This window comes from Bos indicus, chromosome X, assembly GCF_029378745.1.
Source record: "Bos indicus isolate NIAB-ARS_2022 breed Sahiwal x Tharparkar chromosome X, NIAB-ARS_B.indTharparkar_mat_pri_1.0, whole genome shotgun sequence".
In the NCBI taxonomy this organism is placed as follows: Eukaryota; Metazoa; Chordata; class Mammalia; order Artiodactyla; family Bovidae; genus Bos; species Bos indicus.
The window spans coordinates 64010795-64020038 of NC_091789.1; the positions used below are offsets into that span (position 1 = coordinate 64010795).

The 9244-nt window shown below is 44.7% G+C and overlaps 2 long non-coding RNA genes across 4 annotated transcripts in view; one reads left to right on the forward strand and one right to left on the reverse strand.

Annotated features, from left to right (window-relative positions):
- LOC139181332 (uncharacterized) overlaps positions 1-5223 on the forward strand; it is a 116253-nt gene extending 111030 nt beyond the window's left edge. The window contains exon 3 of the long non-coding RNA XR_011565326.1: positions 4803-5223. This is a non-coding gene — a long non-coding RNA (uncharacterized lncRNA). The remainder of the gene's footprint in view (positions 1-4802) is intronic.
- LOC109555396 (uncharacterized) lies at positions 1842-8881 on the reverse strand. 3 transcript variants are annotated; one of them, XR_011565328.1, is made up of 3 exons: positions 8511-8881; positions 7379-7446; positions 1842-4929 (listed from the first exon to the last, which is right to left on the reverse strand). It is a non-coding gene; the product is annotated as an uncharacterized lncRNA (long non-coding RNA). The 3 variants fall into 3 exon arrangements; XR_011565329.1 differs by lacking the exon at positions 8511-8881 and adding an exon at positions 8337-8504; XR_011565327.1 differs by lacking the exon at positions 8511-8881 and having other exon boundaries at positions 7379-8326.
- Positions 8882-9244: the final 363 nt, after the last annotated feature.

Consider the following 9244-nt stretch of genomic DNA (forward strand, 5'->3'; position numbering starts at 1 on the left):
CTATCTGAACTTCTAAGATGTGAATACGTCTATTCTTCTGCTCATTTCTTTGTCTTGTCAAATAATCACCTCAAATGTCCAAGTGATAACCTGGAGGTGAAGGACTCAAGCCCTTGACTTTCACAATAAAGAGGCTCTGGGTAGGCTCCATAAGACCATGCTTCCTGTGTCTCAAAATTTCACTCTCTTCTTCCTTCTCTGCAATCTTTTGGGGACTCATCCTTCCTGGGAAGTTCAGAGGCCCATTTTCAGCCAAATACAAATGTTAGAAGCTTTTATCCAAAGGAGAAAAATGAGTGAGAATCTAGTCCCTTGGAAGATCCAGCTAACCCATCTTATAAAGCAGGCACAGAAGCCATGAAATACACCAACCATTTCTCTCCCAAGGACTTTTGCCAGCCTTGGCACAGGCTGGTTCATTTGAAATATATAATTAAATATTCTTAACAACTCAATTATTCTACCTCACTTTGATCAATAGTTCATTACCTAAGTCAGATGTGCCAAAAGAGGCAAACTCTTCAGCTCATTTTGTCCTACATTTGCATGAATATTATGCACTGAATATTATGCTTCTTTGAACTTCAAAAGAACTTCCTGGCCTCTTTTGACTACAACTTTAACAATGGAGCATAATGGAATTATAGAAAGACACTTTCCCAGCTAAAGATCTCCATCCTCGCTGCTTTTGGACAGGAACAAACTTTTATATAAGCCATAAATGGCTCATTCATCCACTGTGATGGCACTGTCCATATTTCCCGGGTTCCTCAGCGGGTTTTCCCTCCTGTGAGAGCAAGGTAACTCTGGCTAATTAGCTACTAGCAAGTGGCAGCACCCACTTCTACTTTTCCTTGTGCAAACAGCTTTCTGCTTTGAAAGCATTTCCTCCAGACCTCCTCAGATTCTACACCAGTTGAGTGAGTGTCTTTGACCATAATAGCATCACCCCTCATTCCATCCTGATGCCTAAAATGCGAGAGCAAACAGGCTACCGAGCATCTGCCTTGACCAACATGCTTATACTCAAACCAGCCCATGAGTGAGAAAAAACCTTGGCTTCCTTGGGTAAAACAGTATCAGGCAGCAAGGAGCGACATGAAACTTTATGATCCTTACACATTTCTTGAAGTTTTTCTGTTATTTTTTTCCCCTCATTTTGCTTCTTCCATTCCTATACCTACTCTTCTCTAGAACTCAACAGCACAATATGGGAATCCTGATTTCCTTTTACTTCAAAGGACTTTTTCCTGTTGTCAAAGTAATATTGCCAATTGTGAAATCTTTGGAATAAACAGAAGTATAAAAATGAACAAAAATAACAGTCATGAAACTACTACCCAGAGATAAAAATTAGTTCCCTCTTGCACACCATGTGTGTGCGTGCATGCTCAGTCGTGTCTGACTCTTTGTGTCCCCATCGACTGTAGTCTGCCAGGCTGGCTCCTCTGTCCATGGGGTTTTCCAGGCAAGAATACTGGAGTGGGGCTGCCATGCCCTTCTCCAGGGGATATTCCTGACCCAGGGATTGGACCTTTTTCTCCTTCATTGGCAGGTGGATTCTCTACCACCGAGCCACCTGGGAAGCCTCACTGTGCACCAAGCATGAATATAAAGTTCAGGTAGAAGAGAGAACTATGGGTAAAACCCCAAACTACAGAAGCAGTAGAAAAAATATAAGAATATGGAGTAGGAAAGACCTTCTTAGGAATAAGAAGAAATCCACAAGCCATAAAGGAAATGAATGACAGATCTGACTACACAAAAATTTAAAACTTCTATGTGGGAAAATACGGCTTATACAAAGTTTGAATGAAATGGCAGACTGGGAAAACAATACGTGAAATACAAAAGGTTAATAACAACATTTGAAATAACAAAATGTTAATAAATAAGCTTTTGCAAATCAATAAGACAAGCAACCCAACTGAAAAATAGCCAATTCACTGGAGAAATACAATTGAATTAAAAGTAATTGAAAATACACTCCAGTAACAGGAAACTCTCACAGCACAACTGAAATAGGATTTCCTCTAGTAAACTGGCCCATGAATATAGCGATTAAGAATACTTTTAGTGAAGGAATTAGAAATGGACATGCATACATATATGGTGGAAGTGTAAACTGATACTTTTTTTGGAAGGACAATTTGACAGTTTTTGCCAAGATTAAAACTGAGCATACACTTTGACCTGACAATTACTCACAAACACTTGCTTAAGTGCTTTCAGGCATTCACTAATGCCTTACTTATAGTAATAACAAAACTGGAAACAATCTAAATATCTACAAAGAGGGACTATCTAAACAATCCATGGCACACTCATATAACCGGGTACTATGTAGGCATTAGAATGAACATGGTACTGTTACACTGAAATGTTCTGACATGGAAGGATGTCCTGGACACACTGCTGAATAAAGCAAGTTATAAGGAAAAAATATATATATATATATATATAATATCCAATTTTTGTAAAAGAAAAAATCCCTATAGATATGTATGTTTTGATAACACAGAGAGAAAACAGCATGGAAGAAACAGAAAACTATTACTATTATTAATAGTAACAGTCATCCCTGAGGTGCGGGAATGGGAGTTGAGAGAAACAGGTTCTTTATGAAGTTCAGATACTTTCACATCATTTTGTTCAGTGAGTAGTATTCATTTCACAATTTAAGAAATTTCAAAATAAGCTAATATAACCATTTTCCAGGGCTATCATTTGCAATAAGGAGTGTTTGGTAGCATGAGAATGCATTACAAGGATCATTTATGCAACCGTTTCCTAGTGTTTCTAATGTCTTGTAGAGCTGCAATATAAATTTCTGTGCATGCAGTGTATGTGTGTGTGCAGTGTATGGGTGTGTGAGTGTGTATGTGTGCTGAGGCAACATACCTAAGGCATAGACTTTTAGAGTCTGCTTTTAGTGGAGATAACTTTGCACATATCTTTGAGACAGTTAGCTTGGGTCAGGCCCCAAAGAATGATGCTGAGGGCTCATTTAGGGAATGACGATGACCTAAGCCTCATTATCTGACTATAAGCTGGAAATACTAGCCCAGAACTGGTCCCTTAGGCCATCTGTTACATAATCATTTTGACACCAATTGAATATCCAAAGGGCTTGGGACAGACTCACAGGCAGTAGGAAATGTTAGAGAGTGATAGTTTGGGGTCTGTCAATCAGTTTTCAATCACATTTTTTCTTTGGTTTGTCAATTAAGCTCTAATTGTCTATTTCTATGGACAATATTACTCAATTCTTCATTAATATGGAAGGGTTCCCAGAGAAGATTGTCTCCTAAGAGTTGCAAGCTTCCCCATGCTGCCACAAGGCCATAAGGGAAGTTTCTCCCTAAGAAACAAAGGAGTTTTAAGTCCAGCTGCTTGTGAGCTTAGCTGAGAATGGACTGGACTTTTCTCTCACATCCACTTAAATCAAGGCAAACTTCTGGAAGACGAGGGTTCTGAGGTGGATTACGTATTCAAGCAGAAGAAGGTCGGTTGAGGACTACAAGAGAAGAGGCTGATTTAAGCTCTCTTGCTCCTACTGTGCCCTGCTCAAACTTCCTTTTTTGTGTCTCAATCATACGAGATTACAATGGATCACTCATGTTTAAAAGCCTAATCAAAAGCCCCATTTCTCCCAGGAAGGAGACTCACTTTACTATGAAAACCATAGTGAAGCAGAAAGACAGGTAACAGTGGAACAGATTCGGCACTGTTCTCCCTAACAGAGAGCCTCATGCCCAATATATTTAACTTAAGCTGATAAAGGGGATACGTGTTGAAGTGATGGGCTTCAGATGCTGTTTCAGTTCCTACCAGGCATACTTACACACTTCCTTCTCATGAATAAGTTCAGTGGAGCAGAGAATGCCCCGTCTTGGACCAGTTCCACATTGTGCTTCTTTTGATGCAGCCAAAAAGGGGAACTAGAGAGAGGGCTTTTCCTTCAAATGCAGAGCCAGGGTCCACCTTGGAGGTGGCTGCGAATGGCCCAAAGATGGTGAGGCTCACAGTGGGCGAAGGCAGGCAGACAGCTCCTAACAAGGGCAGAGATGTCAATGGTTACTCATAGGTCTCCCAAATGTGGCCGCAAGGAGGGTTAATTACCCCCCTTTCCTGCCACTCGGCTTTCTCCAATGTGTCAGCCCATGACACGGATCACTGATTTTCTAGAAATATTCCCTGGCTTTGCAGGGACGTTCCATTCAACAAATGGCATCCAATTTGCTCACGGTCCCTGGAATCTCAATTTCCTCAAAGGATTTTTCATCTCAATCCAGCTCGTGTGAAGGTTTTTTCCTTCTTCATTTTTCAGCAGAAGAGAATAGGCAGAGCCTGCTTTACTTTTTTTTTTCTTTTTCTTTTCTGTGTTATTCTTTTTCATAAAGTGAAATCCTTTGCTGAAGAGTCTGAAATTTGGGAAAAAATCCAGCTCATCTGTCAGATATTTCTAGAATTATGTAAAATGGAATGAAATTTGTACAGTTCAGAATAGGAAATGGAAAATAACTAATGTGTCATGTGTTCTATGAGATGAAAACTATATGATAATCAGAAAAACAGCCCCAAATTCATTGGCCTGATTCAAAGCTCTCCTTTTATCAACTCACACATAAACCAGTAACATTCACTTTCTTAGATTCGTGGCAGGGCCACATTTGGGCTAACTCGCAATCTCTTCAGATTATAAGCACCTTCTCAAAGAAATGACAAGAAAGTATCTTGTTTTGTTTTTTTTTTAATTCAAGACACTTATGTTTTACTTGCTCTGTTCTGCTTCCTTCTAGGAAAAGAAAGAACAGCAACAAGGAAAAGATGTATCTCATGCCTCCCATGCAGCCCATCTTCCACTTTTTTCTCATTCCAGCCAGTGCAAAAGGCAACTTGAAACTTTCAGGGCCCCGTGTACTCAAGCTGTTGGGAAGAAAGCAGACAAAAAGACTTAGAACAGATCTACTGGATGGAGACCAGATCAACCGATGGAGACCTCTTATCTCAGGCTTCTAACCTACTGGGGGGCGGGAAGGGCTGGGGGAATTTACATGTGTAATAAGCACTGTTTTCCTGCAAAGAAAGAAAAGGCCTCTCCTGCCTTGCAAAGACTGTGGAGGAAAATGTAAGTGGACTAACATACATTCCTATCCAACGCTAAGGCTAAATCCTTACAGGCAAGTCATAGGAAAGAAAAAATAAACTTTGAAATCCTCATTTCTAAGGGAATTAAAGTTGATTTCTCAAGAGATTTTCTTTGGGAGAAAGGGAAACTGGGGTTTGCAAAATGGCCATTTTGGCAAACAAGATAAAAATAATAGGCAGTGACCCAAACAATTTCTGAAACCAAAGTCAACTGATCTTAGCTTCAAGACTACCATTATTTTTAATCCTTCAGGGATGGGGCAAGCATTGATCAGTGTTTCGCCTGTGTCTCTTATGAGATCTATAAGGATTTTCAGTTTGGCTACTTATGTTGGAAAAGACAGATGTGATTAGCAAATGGATGTGATGTAAGCACCTGAATGGTTCAGACATACTCCTCTCACATGAAGTCCCCTGTGAAATGGAAATTTTAAATGGACCATTTAAGGAATATTGGGCAAACTTAAGTAGGTAATATGTTCACATTGCATCACCACGCAAAAGACCACCCCAAAAGCACCTATCATTCCTAAAAATAGGAGAACTGCATTTCCAGTCTCAGGAGTGGAAAGCTTTTTGAGGCTTAGAACACAGAAGGTTTGCTATAGATTATATCCAGCCACAGGTCATTTCCATCGACTTTAGAGCTGGCAAAACTCTTCCAAAGGGGGATTTGAAAATATTTAAATAATTCAAGAAACACCATATTTCAGTCTGGGATTAACACTGGATGGGAAGTGAGTTCAACAATCTTTTCAGCAGGTCCAACCTAAATATTGAGTATAGAGAACTGGATGGAATACAAGATGATCATTCTGGAGAACTGAATTGTCCTTGGGCCACGATGTGAATGCCACCACTCTTACTTTAAATATTATGAAGTTGGCCAGATAATTTAAAATCCATGGTTTCAAATTAAGAGTATGTAACCAAAGCAGAACTGGTCACAGAGAATAATTTATGCTATCAGCCAGGATTTGCAGGACCGGTTTGCCGCTCTACCTCCTTCCTGCTCCTTAAACGACAACTAAATTTTCCTGGGACATGTTCATAGCCTTCAAAAGACCTGGGTTCTGATGACCAGATCCCGTCTGGGAGTTTCTGGCCCTTCTTCAATCACTCAGAATGTCCATCTCTGTCCTCTGAGAGTTACCAGGTTCCCTCGAAGCAAATCATTTCCATGAACAGCTTTAACACAGCGACTCACCCCAGTGAGGTTCTTCCCGAGCCTTCTTTAATAAGCTTATCCCCCAAGTCTCCAAAGGAGAAAGATTTTTCTTAAACCACTGAAATTCAATTTATCATAATCACATATGGCTCTCAGGGGGGATTTCTGAAGCCATGGTTTTCGGGTCTCCCCATGCAAGAACCAACTGGATTGTTTTTCTTGTACAATGGTTGGGTGATTTGGTGAACAGTAGCATTGCCTCATAACTCAAGCTGGCAAGAAAACGGCTCTTAGGTTTTGGTTTTTGTTTTTTCTTTTTTTTTTTTTTTTGCTTTTCTTGGGTCTCAACTAATGGTATGAGCGAAGAGAAAAGTTGGTGACTAGAGAGCAATTAATCTCTTTTGGCGTTCCTGTCATCTGTGTGGCCTCCCTGGCTGGGCTGAAGAACATCAGAAAATGAATCTCTTTATAAATAATCACTTTTGCTTTACAAGATCCTGAAGTCCTGCCTTTATGTTCTGTATGGAGCTATAAACCTAGAAGAGTTCCCTCCCCAGGTCTCTGTTAAATTTCTCTTTATCCCTTTAACTTTTTCTTTTGGGGGGAGGAGAACAGTTCAAGACATTTGTTGGGGCTGCAGCAATAAACACGAGTGAGCATTGCTCAGCAAACATGCCGACTCTTACACTTGCAAAGAGCCAAACTGTCCTTAATTTTTCAAATTATACTTTGACCCAGTTAACTGGAGTTATTTCGGCATTAACTCTCTGTTTGCTTCACACAGGCCGTTGTGCCATTGAACTTGCACTGGCTCTTTTACAGGTTACTTAGAAATGTAGCCATTGACATATCTGGGGGAAAGCCAGGCTCCAACAAGAAAACAACAAAGAAAACAAAAATTCTGAGACCAACGCTGCCGAGCTGGGGAGGGTGAGTGGGCTTTACAGGAGTCTAAGAAACACGTAAGATCCTAAAGAAATGTACCCATTAAGGTGCCTTCGTAAAACAAGCATTCACCAAGTTCATTTGCAACAAGGGAGGGGATCAAGGGCTCCTTGCCTGGCTGTGACTGCAAGGGATCTGGGCCGCCAAGTGTCAAGGCTCTGTCCGTTCTCAGAAGAGGTCTCCTGGGTAGAATAGAATCAGAGACATTCCCAAAGGAAGGCTAAAGGACGGGCAGGTCAGCCAGCTCTTCATGCCCCACAGTGTTCCTTTAATCCTTCCTAGAGGCTTCACTACCCTTGTAATCTTACATGCACTATTGTCTGTGGGACAGCCCCCAGGGTAACAATTCTCTTTTGGACAAACAGTAAGAGGACACTGGAGTCGCAGGCCAGAGTCCATCAGCTAAAATCCTCTCCCCAATCTACCACCCAACAAGAAAAGCTCCATTCACTGGCGGTGGGCTGGCTCTGAAAAATGGCAGCTTCAAGGCCAGGGTGTCTCTGGTCTGAGTTGAGATGCCTTCGTCGCTATGACGGACAAACAACGACTGGAGTTTGGTTTGCAAAACACCATGCTATCTATCATTTCCTTTTGATTCCCCACAACAACTCCACCTTCAAAATGGGCATCCTGGAGCCCAGAGAACTCAACTGCCCATTCTCATAAAGTTAGTGGCAGGGCCGGCAGGAACTAGAAGGCAGGCTTTCCAGGCCCTGAGTTCTGGCAATACTGCGTTGCACCCTGAGCTTAGCGGGTCCAACTCTGACCCCAGTGGTCCGGGCCAGAAAATGAGGCAGATGTCCACAAGGAGGACAGAGGCGCCTCCAGCCCCTTCTGCTCTGTTTCCTTAACTTGAGTACCTCGGAACCACCTACTGGTCCAGGGCACTTCAGCAAGCAAGCAAAAAAGACTCGGGACACAGGCGATCACTAAGGGGACTGCAGAACCTGTTAGATGGCTACCCAAGGGGCCTCCCCGCAGCTCCAGAGCCTGGAACTAAGCAGGCCAAGCGGGAGTGGCGAGTTCGAATCCGGAGGGAGCCGACCCCCCCCCCCCCCATCCACCCACCTACCTTGGTGCAGCGCCCTGGGCCCCACCTCCAGCCGGGCCGTGGGCAGCTGGAACAGGGAGCCGGCTGGGGTGGCAGGTTCGGGGAAGTTTGTGGTGCCGTGGGGGAAGACGGCCCACCTGCGCAAAGGCTGGAAAGGAAGAGTGGGAAAGCAGGCGCCAGGCACCTCTCACTGACCTGGCCACCGGCCTCCGTGCAGGCGTTCCAAGCTCCCCGGGGCGCTCCTCCGAGGTCTGGGATTCGCAGGTTGTGGCGAGAGCTAGAGTGCGTGCGAGGGGGGAGGGGGGACTCGAAAGTGGGTGGGAGGAAAAACATCACCGCCCTCACACCACGAGGGAGCAGCGGTTCGCTCGGCTCCCGGGGGCAGAGCCAAGGCGCGGGTGCGGCGGCCCGGGGCCACCTGCCCGCCCACCGCCCGCTCCCCAGTTGGCCAGCGAGGCCGGCGGCTCGGCGCGGGAGGGAAGTCCGCGACCACGCAGCAGCTGCAAGCCCGCACCCCCTCGCCTCCCGGACACCGCCGCTTTCTCCCCTATCCCCCGACCCGAAAGTTAAGAAATCGGGAGAAAGTGTGAGGCTCAGCCGGAGACTTTCCCATCACGCAGCGCCAGCCGCCCCCCCCCCCCGCCCAACCCCCGCTCCTCTGGCTAAGCGAGCGTTAGGGTCTTAAAGGGACCGCACATCTCCTCCGGCCCCTCCTCCCGCTCCGCGCTGGAGGCGCCTAGGAGCTCCCCGCCGCTTGCTCACGGCCTGATGACCCCGGCTGCCCTCCGACTTCCCTGCTGGAAGCCCTCAGCCCCCTCTCTTCCGGCACCACGGCCGCTCTGCGTGCACCTGGTCTGGTCCCCAGCCGTTGCGCGGGACGCGGGATGAATTGGCCTCGAAAATGATGCCCTATAGCAGGCTGCTGATCA